At 42.4% G+C, this 18499-nt stretch overlaps 1 protein-coding gene across 1 annotated transcript in view; it reads left to right on the top strand.

Annotated features, from left to right (window-relative positions):
• The window catches only part of LOC137659280 (zinc finger BED domain-containing protein 4-like), a 99538-nt gene that overhangs the window by 39813 nt on the left and 41226 nt on the right, over nt 1-18499 (top strand). The gene's annotated exons all lie outside the window — the stretch shown is intronic.

Genomic DNA, 18499 nt, shown 5'->3' with positions numbered 1-18499 from the left:
ATCATACTGGTATTAGATTCTCCACAGGAGTGTTTAGAACCTCACCTATCCCAAGTCTCCTTGTTGATGCTGGAGAGTTACCTCTTCGGTTATTTGGTATTGGTTTAGACTGCATAGACTCCCTAATTCTTTAGCCTTTCAGACTGCAAGCCTTGTAAGGCACTCAACCTACTTTGAGCTGCACCCGAAATCTCCTCAACCTTATGGCTTTCTGATGAAACAATTATTAAACAGTCTTGATATAATTAGAATTAAGGTGCTTCCATTTAAGGTATCATCAACGCCTCCATGGAAATTACCTGAGGTATCTTTTTGTAAATACTTTATTGGAGTTAAGAAGAATATGACTGACCTAGAATCCGGGTCTCTTTTTATGGAACATGTTACAGAACATAGGGGATTGACTTTTATATATACTGATGGCTCCAAATCTGATGCTGGCATTGGGTAGAAATACATAGTAAGGGTTTCAATTGTAGAGGTGCACTTCCTCTAACAGCTTCCATATTTACTGCCGAACTGTATGGCATACTAACCGCTATTGAGAAAATAGCGTTGGAAAAGGAGGGTAATTTTACCATTTTTAGTGATACAAGGAGTGTTCTTCAAGCCTTAGAAGTTTTTAATTCTAGTAACCCTCTAGTTTTAAAGATTTTAGAATGGCTTTTTATTATTGGTCAGAGAGGTATAATGATTTGATTTTGTTGGGTTCCAGCACATGTAGATGTGTTTGGGAATGAGAAGGCAGATTTACTGGTGAAGAATAAGGTATCCGACTTGCTACCAAGAAGGTATCCCATTCCCTGTAATGATTTCCTACCTAACATCAAGAAATTGTTTTGTAATAAATGGCAACAGCACTGGGATAGTGTAGATGGCAATAGAATGAGAGAAGTAACAAATGTCATATCTCCTTGGAGGTATAACATGATGCCCCAAAAATGGGAGATGACTCTTTGGCGTCTCCGTATTGGTCACACTGTTGACACACGAGTTTCTGCTAAATGGCCAACACCAACCATATTGCGACGACTGTTTAGTGCCTTTAACAGTGAGGCATTTGCTTATCGAATGCCCCAATTATAATAACTTAAGAAATAGATGTCTGTTTTAGGCTCGAGGTGAGGATGGCAGGTTCATCCTTGCCAAGATTCTTGGACATGATGTGTCCTACTATGCAAGCAGTATTTTTAGATTTATTTCAGAAGCAGGCCTTATGAAAACTATTTAACTCCTATAATGACATTCAACTTTTATAGTTTTAATTTAATATTCTATTAATTTTTATATAAAATAATTGATATCGGCGTCAATGACCTTAGATGTCAGGATCCCTGAAAACTTTAAATCAATCATTCAATCATCCTTCTACTTTTCAGAATATTTTTTATCATCTTATAAAGCACCGTTACTCCGTGTTTTCCGAAATACAGTATGTATGTGTTATATGTATGATCAGCATTCAAACCCCACTCTTCACCTAAGCTATGACCAGGGAGGGTCAGGCAATGGCAGCTGATGACTTAGCAGGTAGACCTATACCTTCCCTCCCCATCCTCAGCTCACAGGGATGGTGAGGTCTCAGACACCATAAGAAGCTATCAAGCTTGAGCAGGGCTCAAAACCAAGTCCAGTAGAATGCCAGGCAGGGACATTTCCAATAGGCCACCACAACCCCTTGAGGACTTCCTCCCCGTCGGAGGCTTCGTTGTCCGTCTTGCCATCGCTACCAGAGCTCTCCTATGCAGTTAGGACGCACTAGGAGATCTTGTTACACCCAAGTCTCGCCCTCGTACTACAGACACTTTTGATGCTCCCAATAGGATTCTCCTTCTCCGCGGGATTGCCGAAACTTGCCCTCGCAATTGCTCGACCACCATGCGTCCTACATTCACCACTTTTCTCACGACACTCGTATAGTTTCAGCTATATTTAGCGCTTCTTCCATGAGACCTGCAGACAAGCTTCCTCCTTGTAGTTTTCCCTGGCATCGAAGCACCATGTTTGCAGGAATCTCAACCTTCACCTGCAAAAGGGAGAGGTAAGCTTCTCCCTAACTCTAGTTCTCGAGTTTTTCAGATGAACCTCGGCTTCTTCAACCCTTGCTGAGTATCGAGAACCTTGTGTTGTGCAGTGCCATTTGACTACATGAAATAGGCACTTCAGGCCCTTCCAGACCTGCTGCTACAATTCTGTCACCCCTACATCTGCCAGATAACCTAAGAAGTTGGTCCAAGAAATGTTGTAGAAACCAAATTCCTGCCACTCCACCTCGTGGGGATGCCAAGCCTTGCACACATAAGGGCTTCCTTTCCACAAGGAAGATTTCCTTTTCAGATTCATACAGGTTGATCCTTATTACCTTTTCAGAAGAGCACCCAGAAACAGTTCGTAGGCAGTGGATGCTCCTTACGCTTACCGATAAACCAGAGACCCAAGGATACAACCTATCTCGTCCCCTAAGGCACTGGTTCCTGCAAGTAGGGAAAGTTAGGATCTTAGAGGGGAAGAGCAAGTCATCTTTTCGCAACGAACCTGCATCCCATGATCAGTGGCAGGCTTCTAGGATCACATATCATAGTGGTAGATCGTTACTTGCACAACAGGAGTCAAGAATCCTTTGTGGATGACTTCGACCAGTGAGAGGGCAAGTCAGACAAGTTTTCTATAGCTGATGTTCCACCAACGAGCCCAAAAATCCCCCTCTTTATGGAGGGGGGGAATTCATAGTCATTTGGATCTGAAAGACGCCTAATTTCAGATCCCGATTCATCCTGCATCCAGTAAGTTCCTGCATGTGGTAGTAGACGGACAAGTGTATCAGTTCAAGGTACTCTACTTCGACCTGTCGACAGCCCCTCAGGCCTTTACAAGGATCTTCGAACAGTGTTATCTTGGGCCCAGGCCAACGGGATTCGTCTACTACGGTACTTGGATGACTGGCTGATCCTTGCAGACTTGGTAGAGATTCTTCTGGATCACTGAGACAGGCTTCTTCAATTTTGTCAGGATCTGGGGATCGTGATAAATCCGAAGAAGTCTGGCCTATCCCCAAGTTAGGGACTGGTTTACCTGGGAATGGAGATATATTCACACCTCAAGAAAGTCTTTCCTTTGGAAGACAGAATTTCGGGCTACTTTGCACTGCCTTCAATTTTACTCGACAGCCTTCTCTTCCAGCTTGGTGATGGCAAATACTCCTGGGACATTTGGTCTTTGTAGAGTGCCTGGTTTCCAGGGCGGGGAAACTCCGTATGAGGAACCTGGAATGGGACCTGAAGAAATCTTGTTCTTAACATCGGGATGATCCCCAAAGGTTGATCCAGGAAGACCTCTGGTGATTGGACCAATCAAACCTCAAGAAAGAGTCTCCGTTGGCAGTATCTCCTCCGGAATTCAGGCTCTTCACAGACTCACAGAAGATTGGGAGCCGCACCTTGACCATCGGTTAGTGTCAGGAGAGTTGTCAGACCTAGATTGTCTCAGCACATAAATTTTCTGGAGATGAAAGCAGCAAAGCCTGCATCAGGGATACTTAGAGCTGCTGATTATGAGTGACAACACTACCGTGGTGTCCTACATCTACAAGAAAGGAGGCACAGTCTCCCATCAGCTGTATCAACTGGCAGTAGAGAGACTGCAGTGGGTGAAGGACACTGTGATCTCTCTCTCAGCCCGGTTCATCCCGGGCAGAAGAAACATCTTAGCTGATCACCTGAGTAGGAAGATTCAGATCATTGGTGGAAAATGATCTTTGAGTCCTCAGATAGTGACCAGAGTTTTGGCTTCGTGGGGTTCTCCAAGCATAATCTGTTCACCACCTCACTTAATACAAATCTTTAGATATACTGCTCTCCAGTCCCAGATCTAGCAGCAGTGTCAGAAGATGCTTTTCAACATCCATGGGATAGGTTAGACTCCTACACTTTTCCACCATTCTGACTACTGAGAAGTTTTCAACAGGGTAAGGGAAACACCAAACCTCTCGTTGACCCTAATATCCCTGATGTGGCTGCACCAAGAGTGGTTTCCAAACTCCTGCAGATATCTGCTAGTGGAGTTTCCCACGGAGCTTCCGTACCTTCCACATCTGCTGAAGCAGCCTCACAGTGGAATTCTCCACAACGCAGTACAACCCCTGCATCTTCATGTATGAAGTTGATCCAGTATCTCTTCTTTGAGAGAGGCTTTTCTTAGGAAACTGCACGACAGTAGTCGGGATAGCTTTGAAAGTCCTCGGCATTGGTCTACTAGTCCAAGTGGGCTGTCTTCTGTGGTTGTTGCTGTGGAAGGAGTGTCCATCTGCTTGAATTGAATTGAATATGGGATTTAGGCATTAAGCCAAGCACTGGGGCATCAAAGGCCATTCAGCGCTATATAACGAAAATCATTCAATCATATCTGTACACTCACACCATTTAGTATCATTTTAACCTTTAATACAAATCGTAACACTTTCATACAATAAAATCTAGATGTGAAATAAATAGGGATTAAAAGGGTAAAATAAATAAATAAATTAATAAAATCAATCATAGCTCGTAATATAACCCAATACTTTGTATAAATTTTCTCAAGTTCAGGGTATTACAGTTTTCCCCCAGTATATCTCTTAACGGTTTGTCCTGGAGTAAATGTGTCCTCCTCTGGAGATTAAAAACAGGACAATCGACTAAAATATGTTTAACATCCATTGTCACTTGACAGGTATTACAAAGAGGGGCCTGTCTCCCTTCCCCACTCTTCATTAAATAATTGTGCGTTGCATGTGTATGGCCAATACGCAGCCTAGTTAAAATAATGGTATCCCTTCTACTTGTAGAATTACAACATGACCATTTATCCACCAATGGGTGGATTTGTTTCAATTTTGTATTGGTGGTCAGTTCAGACCATCGAGCTTGCCACTTATTTTTACAGTAAAGATGAATCTCACTTTTAAGATCTTTGTAAGGAATACTCAAGGGGGATGGATTACTTAGCCCTGAAGCTTCCTTTGCTGCCTTATCAACTTGTTCATTCCCATCCACCCCAACATGGGCAGGGACCCAACAGAAGTGAACACTGATACTCTTCCTAGATTGCAGAAGTACTAACCAGTCCTGCACCTCTTGTACTAGATGATGGCCTGGCATAATTTGTTTTAATGAGAGTAAAACACTATTGGAATCCGTAAAAATTGTATAAAAACTATTTTGGTTGCCATTTTTAAAAATATGTTGGACTGCGAGAATTATTGCGTACAGCTCAGCAGTAAAAATTGAACAAGAGTATGGGAGTTTCCTTCTAATAACAATATCCCCCATCACAGCTGCACTTCCAACTCCTGCAGCCGATTTGGAGCCATCTGTAAAAACATGTTTCCCATGATGTTGAGCAGCATGATTTAAAAACTCACTTTTCATTACCCTACTAGGTAAGGTATTTTTCCCTCCTGCCGTAAAACATACTTTAACAGGTGGATTACACCAAGGAGGAGACTTGGGATATCCTACCTCTGCTATCTGTGCTGTTAACAAGCCTACTTCTCTAGCATCATTTTTCAGCTGTACTTCCAAAGGCTTAGGCACTCTAGATCTGTTAGGAGCCCGATCTAAAGGCGCCCTAACATATTTACAGTTAGGATTGTTTCTCACAGCAAGGGACCTAGCTAAAAACCTCAAACTCAACTCCTCTCTGCGAATGGAAAGGGGAGGTATGCCAGAATCAACATAGAGACTGTCAATGGGAGATGTTCTGTAAGCACCTGTGCAGATGCGAAGCCCAGCATTGTGAACAATATCAAGTTTTCCAAGTAAAGTCTTTGTAGCTGACCCATATATTTGGCATGCATAGTCTAACTTGCTCAGACACAAAGATGTATAAATTCTAAGCAAAGTTGTTCTATCAGCACCCCAATCAAAATGCGATATCACTTTCAGAATGTTCAGTGACTTCTTAACCCTGATAGATAGGTCATTTATATGGGGACCAAATGTCATTTTCTTGTCGAAAATGACTCCAAGAAACTTGACACTATCCTCATATGGCAAAATACAATCATTTAAGAAAAGGGTGGGGATCTCTTCCCTTTTACGAGTACGAGTAAAGCGAATGGCTTTGGTCTTCTGAGGAGAAAACATGAATCCGCGAGAATTTGCCCATGCGGAAGCAGCATTTATTGCAATTTGAAGATTTTGGCATGCTTGTAGTGCAGATGATCCACTACAATAAATTGCAAAGTCATCGACAAATAGTGATCCTTGTATGCCAGGAGGTATGTGACTAATGAGACTATTAATAGCAACAGCAAACAAGGTCACACTCAATACGCTGCCTTGGGGGACACCTTCTTCTTGCATGTAGGATGAAGATAGTTCTGACCCTACTCTCACTTTAATGGAGCGGTTTGATAAAAATTCTTCAATAAAAGAGAACATATGTCCTCCTATACCCCACGAGGCCAATTGCTTTAAAATACCACCCCTCCAGGTGGTGTCATATGCCTTTTCAAGGTCAAAAAAGACACCCACCACCTGGTTTTGGTTAGAAAAAGCATTTGAAATTTCCCTTGATAACATCAGCAAAGGGTCTAGAGTACTTCGGTTCTTCCTAAAACCAAACTGTCTGTTAGATAAAAGATTTTTTGATTCTAGATACCACACAAGTCTATTGTTGATCATTCTCTCAAATAGTTTGCATATGCAACTGGTCAAGGATATGGGCCTATAACTAGATGGCAGTTCTGGGTCTTTACCAGACTTGTGGCCTGGAATTACAATTGAAGTATGCCAGGAATCAGGAGATGTATGGGAAGCCCATAGACCATTAAAGGTTTCTAATAAAAATTCCTTGGTATCCACTGGAAGATGTGATATCATTTCATACCGGATGCCATCCTCACCTGGGGCAGTTAAAGAAGAGCTGGAGATAGCATTTTGCATCTCCTCCATACTAAAAGGCAGGTTAAAAGCTTCAGTATTTGAAGAAGCAGGAGGAACAACAGATGTTGATGCTCTAATTTGTTGAAATGCTGGGGAATAGTTGTCAGCACTTGATACATGAGCAAAGTGCTTAGCAAGAACCTCTGCTACATCTTTGGGGTCAGATATATATCTATTATTTTCCCTTAATATTGGTAGAGGCTTAGGGACGAATTTACCTTGAAGTTTTCTAATCTTGTCCCATATTTCCTTTGAAGGAGTTTTGGTATTAATATTAGATATATATTTCTTCCAAGATGCTCTCTTTGCTTTTTTAAAAATTCTTTTTTGTTTGGCACAGGCTCTGAGATATGCTATTCTATCTGCTAAATAGTTTGTCCTCAAGTATCTTCTGAAGCAAGTTCGGGTCACTTTTCTTGCGTTGGCACATTCTTTACTCCACCAAGGAACTACAGAGCGATGAAGTAAACCGCATGTTTTAGGTATAAACTTGCTAGCATTATCATCAATAATATTTTCAAGATGTTGATAGGCATGCACTGGAGATGTAAATTCATCATATTCTTTATCAGTGTGTGAACAGTTTTCATAAGCTGCCCAGTCTGCCTCATCTATCTTCCATTTTGGTGGACACTGAGAAGGAAGATTATGGACATAATTTAACATTATTGGCCAATGGTCACTGCCATGTAGGTGTTCATTTACTGACCAAAGGTAGTCCAATCGAATGGATGAGGAACAGATTGACAAATCAATGGCTGATGTAGAGTTGTGGAATACATCATACCTAGTTGGAGAACCATCATTCATTAGTATTACATCATTGTTGTCGATTAATTCTTCAACAAGATTACCCCATCTATCGCACACATTTCCACCCCATAAAGTATGCTTTGCATTAAAATCACCCATTAAAATAAAAGGGGCAGGAAGCTGATTGATCAAGTCTTGGAGGTCAGAAAGTCTAAGCCTTCTTGGATTACCAGCATGATCTAAGAGGAAAAGTTCTAAGGATGGTTCAATATATAGCGAGCATAAAGTAATTTTTTTCCCGATATGAGTTCTAACTGCACATGCCTGTAGTGGTGTATTGAGTGGGATTGTTTCAAATTTTACAGATTTGTGAATAATAAAACCTGTACCACCTTGAGCTCTTGCAGCTTGCAAAGGAGGGGATCTACAAAGATGATAATTGAGTCCAGGATTAAATGGTTTGTCACCGATCTTGGTTTCCTGTAGGCAAATTACCTTCGTGTCTGAGTCCCTGGTTAAAGTTTTTATTTGCTCAATGCTAGTACTTAGACCTCTGCAATTCCACTGGATGATAGACATTATCTTTTGTTATTATTTTTCTTTGTCTCATTTGTCTTTTGGGACTTTTCAGATGAAGCCTTGTAAGGCCTGGAGATGGAAGGCTTTACTAGGCCACTACTCTTCTTTTCTTTCTTTCTAGAATCTTTATAAGAGTCAACCTTAGGATCATGAGCAGTAGGGCACTTACCTGACTTAGATGAAGGTGAGGATGATGGGGACCTTTTCCTCTTTGGAAGATCTTGTTTTCCAATCTCCATCAAATCAGGTAGAGATTCTGCCTGAGACAATACATTTAAGGTGGTGGAAGCCACATTGGCTTCCTTGGAGGATTGTGCTAGAACTTCTACAGTTCGAGCACTTAACCCAGAAGGCTGGGCTACTACCTCTAGGGGAGATGCTCCTATCGGTGACAATACTTTTGGTGTGTTGGACACCATATTGACCTCTTTGGAGGTTTGTGCTCTGGCTTTTATAGCCTGAGCACTTGACCCAGATGGCTGGGCTACTACCACTAAGGGAGATGCACCTGACGGGCCAGGTGCTGCCACTGGTCCCCCTGTGGTAGTAAGGGGTAGTGGATTATAATCTTTTGTTGGCATCTTAACCGCGCGAGCAAAATTAAGTTGCCGATTGAGTAAATGCTTTGCATAACCTACACTTATATGTTCAGCATTTGCTTTCAAGATTGCAGCTTCTTCATTCTTGTATTCTCTACATCTTTTATCATTTGGTTTATGATTATCTTTACAGTTTGCACAGGTTGTATCTCTGTTGCATTGGCCATGTTCTAACAAAGAACAGTTAATACAGATCTTCGTATTATTGCAGTACCGGGAAGGGTGACCGTACTTGAAACAATTAAAGCATTGTAAAGGCCTAGGTTTATATTCTCGAACACGTACTCTTTCATTCTCAATAATTATATGATCTGGTATAACAGGGGTTTCAAATGTTAAAACTACCATGCTTGTTTGAGGGATCTTACTTACTTTCCAAACATTAGCAGGGCACATGTCCAGAATTTCTGGTTCTGAGAATTCATATAGATCTTTATCAAAAACTACTCCTTTACCATAGCTGAAGCTCATATGTGGTTTAATATCCTTAATAGGATCAATTTCTGCAATCTTCATGCCACAAAGCATGTGAGCTTGAGTATCTGATTTTGCATTAATCAAAACAGATTGCTTACCGTATCTACTAATATCCTTACTTTTAATTAATCCAACTTTTTTTTGTATAAATTTACTAATCTTCTAATAGTTATAATTATCTATCTTTCCAGATGCAATTATCCATGTTGGGGGCTTGGGGGTTCTTACTTCTGGAAGTCTATGCTCTATTTCTTTTTCCATCCATTCTTCTGGTTTATATACCTCTAGGTGTCTTGGTGCTTTATCACATAAAGCCCCAGAAATCAAACAATTGTCAATTTTTATGCTCTCTAAATTTTTATTTGCTTCTAAAGCAATCTCAAAACTTGAAAATGATACCCAAGCTTCCCAAAAGCCTTTACTACCATTAAGCTCCATTAAAATTTCTTTGATTGCTCCAAATCTACAGAAGGCTTCATGAATTATGTCATAGCTACAACCAATTGGTATGTTTTTTAAGTGGAGAATTTTCAGATTTTTTGTTGGATCTGGTAATGAGCCAGAACCAGAGAGTAAAGTATTACGGTTATTACAAGCATCATTTTCCACCAGTGTCGATAAATTGTCTTTAACAACACTGGTCAGAGAAGTATTGTTGGAGGAATCCTTTTTATTGCCGAGGTTGTCAACAGAGCTTTCCCTATTTAAACAAGCAGAAGTCGTCAACGGTGTCTGGGGTTCGCCATTTGATCCAGGGGTACGGGGAATATTAAGTTTACTCATTAATTATTTTTTCAGGGGGAGGGAAGGGGTCATAATAACAATGAAAAAAAAACAATGGAAAAAAATATAGTTTAAGGGAGAGAAAAAATTAAGACTGTCTGAAATTCCAAAGAAGACACCGTTAGCCTTTCCTGGAATTAATTTCTCCACCAATGACACCTGTGAAAGCTGCTTACCAAATGTCCACTCCCTACCCTACCACAAAGGGATGGTACCACTATGATTAGAGTGGCTCAAGTGTATGCCAAACCCGCTTGATGGGACTGAGAGCATTTCAAGAATACAATCATCCCCACTCTAATCATAGTGGCAGGCAAACCGGACAGAATGCCGAGAGTCCTATCTCTATAAAATCGCCAACCCCTGGAATCCGAAGGCCAAATTTCCTAAGAGATAGTTCCGCGTGCCAGTATGGGAATACTGACACTCCTAGGTGTCCAAACATTTTCGGGCAGTTGGCAAGACCACCACAGCTCCCACAATTGATTTTGAAATAAAAACCGATCATGGATACAATGTCCCCTCTAAAAAACCTGGACAGTGAAATGGGTAAAAGAGTTTTGACAGCAAGGTTGGAGACAGCTGATAATTATGAAGGAGGAATAAGCAATAAGAGGTAATAGAAAAAGAATGAGAGAAATTTAGAGTCAAACTGAGGAAAAGAAATTCCCCAGTTCGAGAGCCCTCTTGCCCGTCACAAGCCTTCAGCACGGGAATGATATGCCGTGCTGAAGCCCAATGACTTCATCAAGGCATTCTCTCGTTAAGAGGGACCCATCTGCTTGAAGCCCCTCTACCCGATAGTGGATTTCCTGTTTTACCCCCTCTTCGGGTACAGCATTATAATTGTCACCAGCTGGACTCGATCTGAGATAGGTAAGCTCATTTGTTTTCAGTTTCAGGGTGTTTCAAACATCCTTGAGTCTGTTCCCCACATTTCTTACTAGGGGAAATGTTATGAACTAAGCAAACTTGTTACTTCATTAGCAATTCAGTGTCACTTTGAGTTTAGCATAACAAAGTTCAGCTCTAATCTTGCCTTACTCTACATGCACAGGCCATGATTGCCATCAACTTAATGTGGGTTCACGAGGTGTAGGATCTCAGGCTGTCGCATCTAATGCTAAGCCTGAGAATTCTTGGTTAGTTTCCAGCCAGTTGGAATGGAGATTTCCTCCTAAGGATGAGTCTCCATATAAGTAAAGAACAAATATTTGTATTTGTATAGGAACACATGACTTACAGAATGTCCCCAACTTATAAACACAAATCCAACTGAAAATAACAAAGATAAGATAAAGAATTGCTGTAATAAAACAATGTTATATCATTTAATAGAGTAAGCAAAACAACATTTGTAATAACCTAATATCTATTTCATATGAAACCTGACTTTTTCAATATTTAACTTAGCCGGTGATTATATAGCTGCAACTCTGTTGCCCGACAGACAACTCTACGGTAAAAACTCGCCAGCGATCGCTACACAGGTTGCGGGTGTGCCCAACAGCGCCATCTGTCGTCCAGATACCCAGTACTCAAAGTAAACAAAGACTCAATTTTCTCTCTGTTGAGCTATCGACAAGACGTACTTACTCGCTGTTGCTAAACTGGAGTTTTTCACATCTATTTGGTGAAGTACTATATTCTAGTTTTGAGCTTTCGCTATGCAGGTGTTTTATCTTCATCTTAAATCTTGAACTCGTTTTGGATAGATTTAATTATGGTGACAAAGAGAGTATGGACTTTCTTTCACTTTTAAATGGCCGACCCTTCCCTTAGACGGAAGTGTGTTTAGGCTTTTAGTAATTATCTTATCACGTTATAGATCTATATATTTTATATCTCTCCGCCTTTATTAGGCCTCTTCGATTAACTTTCCATTTATTATAAACATATAAATATAAATTTTAATGTTTTGTTTATATGCGACCTTTCCTGATAGTAGGCGGTCCTAACTTGGAACCGAAGTTAATCAACGTTGAGCCCTTTATATCGTAATTAGCTTTTAAAGAGCTAAGGATTTAAAACTTTTTAAATGTAATATTTTATGAAAGAATTTCTTTGATAGTTTTCAAAGATGAACTAACGTTTAGTTTATTTATGCTACGCAGTTGTTGACGTTCAGGACGTTCAACATGCGCTCTATCGTTACGATAGAGAGAGAGTGTATCACGGTTTCACTTTGCAGTAAGAGTAAATCGATTCTGACGTTTTGTTCATTCTTTCTTAGCTTAAATGTTTTAAATTCTATTTTAAAGGAACTTTTTATTTGAAAAACCTTTCAGTTTTTTCCTTTAGTCAAATAACATGTTTTTTTGACGAAATATAATTGGGCTCTTCTCTTAGGTGCGAAATCAAGAGAGAAAGAGAGAGAGAGATAGAGACGGAGGGAGAGAGAGGAGAGAAAACGTTCCGTTCAAGCGGGTAACGTTGTTCTCGAGTTACTCTCGTCCCTAGTCGCTGTACGGGGAGGAAGGATAAAACGTTTTTAGTTTTTTATTCTCGTCCCCAGGCTATGTGCGGTGAGAGATTGAAAACGTAGTTATATGAACTAGTGTTTAGTCTTTCCCAGCCACTGATTTTTTTTTTTATCTTAAAATATGTTTTCTGTTTTTTGCTGGTATTAATGAGCTTGCATTATACGACTGATTTCGCAATTACTACCTTTTAATGAAGGGTAGAATTGCGTGTTTCAGGTAGAAATCAGTAAAAGTTTCGATTTCAGTGAAATAAGTGCAAAACAGAAAATCGAAGTGATAAAATGATATGCGCAAAGTGTTACAGTGTTGCGTCCGAGGGTTCGTCTGTTCGTGCCTGTCGTTCACCTAGTCCTTGACCTCTTGCATGCTCCCAAGCCCAGGGGAGAAGTAATGTCAAACGACTTATGGGTTCGAGAGGCCTTGATCAACGAACAGACGTTTTCCCTCTATGGTATCGGGTGTATCTTACCAAGATCTCCCCTACCATAAGACGAGAGAGACGTTGTTTCTCCTCGTCATCCGAAGGCTTTTCGCATAAGAAACCTGTCACAAGGTTTCGAAGCCCTTAAGCGAAAGTCAGTCCTTTCAGGACAGGTCCAGCGTCCTGATTACAACCATTAGGACAGCTCTGACCCTATGCAGTCATCGGATAACTGCTCGCCGCCTAACAAAAGCGTAACACAGACTCCGAGAGTCTTTTTTTGTTGGCAAAGTGTTGCGGTCACAGACGTTACCCTCGTCTCTTACCACAACCATTTCCGTTGATCCTTAATGGGTTGTATGGCAAGACATGCAGTATATGCTTGCCTCCCTTATGGAAGACTATTCTGCCGATTAGTCCGTTGAGTCTAGCCGTTTATCTCATCGATATCCTGGCTTTCAGCCAACCTAACGTTCCTTTGTGCTTACTGTTGACGTTGGCGTAGCTTAGTCACGTCAGTCAGGTTGCTGAGAACCACACTCGATGCGGTCTCGTGTGGTTTTTCAGCCGCATTTGGACGTTAGGCCACTTGCTGATGCTCCTGTTGACGTTCAAAGACGTTCACTAACAATCGGAGTTGACTTGTTTTGACGTTGTGCGTCAACCTCCGCATTCTAGAGTTGTTTTGACTGCTCAGTCTAGGCAGTCAAAGCAGTCTCGAGTGGACGCTGTGCGTCCTCACGCACCTGTTGTGGTTGACAGTTCAGTTGTTGACAGTTCACAGACTGTCAAGCAGTTACATGACGTTGCGTTCTGGTCCGCTACTAATGCACCAGTGAGTGTGGACTCTGCTTGTAAAGCATTGCCACCACGGTAGGTCTCTCCCTTGCTTGAGACTCAGCTTTTATCGGATAAGGTTCCTGTAGATGAGGAAGTTGCTGTTCCCCCTCCTACTGATATTCCCTTGAGGACTCTGTCAGATGGAGAGGAGCCTAAAGCTGCTTAGCTACCTATGGACTTTAATGAAATCATGATGATTTTTTCAAGGATCTTTGTCCGGATCTTTTTGTAACTGCTGCTCCTCGTTCGCCTAAACGTCAGAGCTTACACTAGGCCTAGCTACTTCGAAGCCGTTGTTTTTAAGCTAGTGCTCTCTCGCTCTCCTAGAGAGCTTTACGTTGGCTAGGCGACTGGTTTTTCACCAGGAGGAGTTTGGGGGATACAGCCTTTGCTTTCCCTTCTTTTAAACTGGTTTATAGAGCGAGAGTCTGATATGACACGAGAGAAGTTCTCGGCTTGGGAGTTCATGTCTCTGCCCAGATAGACTTCTCAATTCTCGTAGCCTCTCCCTGGCGCCTGGCCAGGAGACGCTCCAAGTTTTTTACAGGTCAACCTCACAGCTGTTTTCGAGCCTTTGAAGTTTTGCTGTACAATTATGTCATGCATAACAAGGCTTTCAGGGATGGTAAGCGGTACCTCCTCAGTCGCTAACCCCGTCTGTTGCCGCACCTGCTCCCGTAGACCCTAAATGGGCTTTGCTGCAAGACATGCAGTCCAAGCTTGCGTCCTTGATAGAGGACTTTAATGCGGAGAAGGTTGCTACCGAACCTTCTGGCCAACAACCTTCCAACCGGTCGGTTGTGCGCCCTGTTGACGCTGAGGTAACCTACTCGCGTCTGCCAGTTGAGGTGGTTCCTCCACCGATGCGACCCAGTGTGGGTTGCCAGCCGCACATTGACGTTAAGCGACGCTCGGAGGTGGTTGTTGACGTTCAGGACGTTCAACAACCAGCAGAGGTGACTTGTTTTGACGCAGTGCGTCAACCTCAGCAACCCGGTAGGGTGTTGACTGCACAACCCAGACGGTCTAGACAGTCTCGGGTTGACGCTGTGCTTCCTCGCGCACCCATGGTTGTTGACAGTTCACAGACTGTGCAGCAGTTCCATGATGTTGTGTCCGGCTCCGTCACGCATGCACCAGTGCGACCGGACTCAGCGAGCCAGACGTTGCCCACTCCGTTGCCGTTTCCTCATCAGTTTTCGGATGAGGAACCCTCTGATGAGGACGTTGCTGAACAACAAGACGATCAGCCCCCAGAATAGATCAAGCCCTGCTATCCATCCAGAAGATGCTGAAGAAGGAACGCTGCTCAGTCAGGCTGTGGATGAGTCTGGTAGGGACGCTGTCATCCGTGGAACATTTTGTGTCACTAGGAAGACTACACCTCCGTCCTCTTCAATACCATCTAGCTTTTCACTGGAAAAAGGACAAGACGCTAGAAGCGGTCTCGATCCCGGTTTCCGAAAAGATAAAGTCTCGTCTGACTTGGTGGAAGGACAATATCAACCTAAGAGAGGGTCTTCCCCTGGCTGTTCAGACTCCCAACCACGTTCTCTTCTCGGACGCATCGGACGTGGGCTGGGGCGCGACACTAGACGGTCGGGAATGCTCAGGACTGTGGAACTCGAGTCAGAGGAGCATGCATATCAACTGCAAGGAGCTGTTGGCAGTACATCTGGCCTTGAAAAGCTTCAAGTCTCTCCTTCGAGGCAAAGTGGTGGAAGTTAACTCGGACATCACCACGGCCTTGGCGTACATCTCCAAACAAGGAGGTACCCACTCACTGACGTTGTACGAGATCGCAGGGACCTGCTCATCTGGTCAAAAGGTCAAGACATCTCCCTAGTAACGAGGTTCATCCAAGGCGACTTGAACGTCATAGCAGATTGTCTCAGTCGGAAAGGGCAAGTAATTCCAACCGAATGGACCCTCCACAAGGATGTGTGCAAGAGACTTTGGGCCACTTGGGGTAAAACCATCCATAGATCTCTTTGCAACCTCGCTGACCAAGAGGCTTCCAATCTATTGCTCTCCAGTCCCGGACCCAGCAGCAATACATATAGATGCTTTCCTCCTAGATTGGTCACATCTGGATCTCTACGCATTCCCACCGTTCAAGATTGTCAACAAGGTACTGCAGAAGTTCGCCTCTCACGAAGGGACAAGGTTGACGTTAGTTGCTTCCCTCTGGCCCGCGAGAGAATGGTTCACCGAGATACTTCGATGGTTAGTAGACGTTCCCAGTAGTCTTCCTCTAAGGGTAGACCTTCTACGTCAGCCACACGTAAAGAAGGTACTCCAAAGCCTCCACGCTCTTCGTCTGACTGCCTTCAGACTATCGAAAGACTCTCGAGAGCTAGAGGCTTTTCGAAGGAAGCAGCCAGTGCGATTGCTAGAGCAAGGAGAGCGTCTTCCATTAGAGTCTACCAATCGAAGTGGGAAGTCTTCCGAGATTGGTGCAAGTCAGTTTCTGTATCCTCGACTAGTACCTCTGTAGCTCAAATAGCTGTTTTTCTCTTATACCTGAGAAAAGGACGATCCCTTTCAGCTCCCACTATCAAGGGCTACAGAAGCATGTTGGCATCGGTCTTCCGGCATAGAGGCTTAGATCTTTCCAAACATAAAGATCTGCAAGACCTCCTTAAGTCTTTTGAGACCACCAAGGAGCATCGTTTGGCTACCCCTGGATGGAATTTAGACGTGGTACTAAGATTCTTCATGTCAGACAGGTTGGAGCCGTTACAATCAGCCTCCCTGAAAGATCTCACTCTTAAGACTCTTTTCCTGGTATGCTTAGCCTTGGCTAAAAGAGTCAGTGAGATTCATGCCTTCAGCAAGAACATCGGATTTTCGTCAGAAAAAGCCACTTGTTCGCTACAACTTGGTTTTCTAGCCAAAAATGAGCTGCCTTCTCGGCCTTGGCCTAAATCTTTCGATATCCCCAGCTTATCGGAGATCGTAGGCAATGAACTAGAAAGAGTCTTATGCCCTGTTAGAGCTCTTAAGTTCTATTTAAAGCGTACTAAACCCTTACAAGGCCAATCTGAAGCTTTATGGTGTTCAGTTAAGAAACCATCCTTGCCTATGTCAAAGAATGCTTGGTCAGACTTTATCAGATTGTTAATACGAGAAGCTCATTCACATCTGAGTGAGGAAGACCGAACTTTGCTTAAGGTGAAGACGCACGAAGTTAGAGCTGTAACAACTTCCGTGGCCTTTAAGCAAAATATATCTCTGCAAAGTATAATGGACGCAACCTATTGGAGAAGCAAGTCAGTGTTCGCGTCATTTTACTTGAAAGATGTCCAGTCTCTTTACAAGAACTGCTACACACTGGGACCATTCGTAGCAACGAGTGCAGTAGTGGGTGAGGGCTCAACCACTACAATTCCCTAATTCCTTATCCTTTTAATCTGTCTCTTGAAATGTTGTTTTTTTATGGGTTGTCCGGAAGGCTAAGAAGCCTTTCGCATCCTGGTTGATTTGGCGGGTGGTCAAAGTCATTTCTTGAGAGCGCCTAGATTAGGGGTTTGATGAGGTCCTGTTGTATGGGTTGCAACCCTTGATACTTCAGATCCTAGGGGTCGATCAGCATCCTAAGAGGATCGCGAGGCTCCGTAAGGAAGACGTACTTAAAAGGCAGAGTAATTGTTCAAGTCGACTTCCTTACCAGGTACCTATTTATTTTGTTTTTGTTATTTGGATAACTTCTAAAATGAAATAAAAACTCTTAGCTCATAAAAGTGTAAACATATATTGCTGGTCTCTACCCACCCCCCTGGGTGTGAATCAGCTATATAATCACCGGCTAAGTTAAATATTGAAAAATGTTATTTTGATAATAAAATAAATTTTTGAATATACTTACCCGGTGATTATAAATTAAATGACCCTCCCTTCCTCCCCAATAGAGACGCAGTGGGACGAGGAGAAAATTGAGTCTTTGTTTACATTGAGTACTGGGTATCTGGACGACAGATGGCGCTGTTGGGCACACCCGCAACCTGTGTAGCGATCGCTGGCGAGTTTTTACCGTAGAGTTGTCTGTCGGGCAACAGAGTTGCAGCTATATAATCACCGGGTAAGTATATTCAAAAATTTATTTTATTATCAAAATAACATAATTGTTGACTTTTGTAGCTGGAAATCATAGGCATGGAATTCAGGCTAGGCCTACCCTAGGACAAAATTTAACAAAATTAAATTCGACTTACAAGCAATGCAACTTAAAAACAGTTTCTTGGAACCAATTAAGTTTGTAAGTCAAGGACTTTCTGTATTTTAAAAGTAATTTTTTTACTCAAATTCTCCCACTTTACCACCCCAGACAAGCCCCAGCTGTAATTCAATTCCTTTCCTTTCTGGGCTATTTTCTCTGTTGGAGCCCTCAGGCTTATAGCATTCTGTTTTTCCAACTAGGGTTGTAGCTTAGCAAGTAATAATAATAATAATGAGGTTAAGAGTGAGCTGGAAAGATGATGGTAGCCAACCAGTGGCTGATGGTGTAACTACCCTGCCAGATGTTTACACCTTGTTAAAAAGATGAAATGCCGTTATCCAGCCTTCGCTGTTTATTCTACTCCATTTAAGTAAAGAACTTAGATTTGTATAGTTAGGAAAAATGCAAATTACTTTTAAAAA

Source organism: Palaemon carinicauda, chromosome 19 (assembly GCF_036898095.1).
Source record: "Palaemon carinicauda isolate YSFRI2023 chromosome 19, ASM3689809v2, whole genome shotgun sequence".
Lineage (NCBI taxonomy): Eukaryota > Metazoa > Arthropoda > Malacostraca > Decapoda > Palaemonidae > Palaemon > Palaemon carinicauda.
This window is presented reverse-complemented; position numbering and strand designations above follow the sequence as displayed.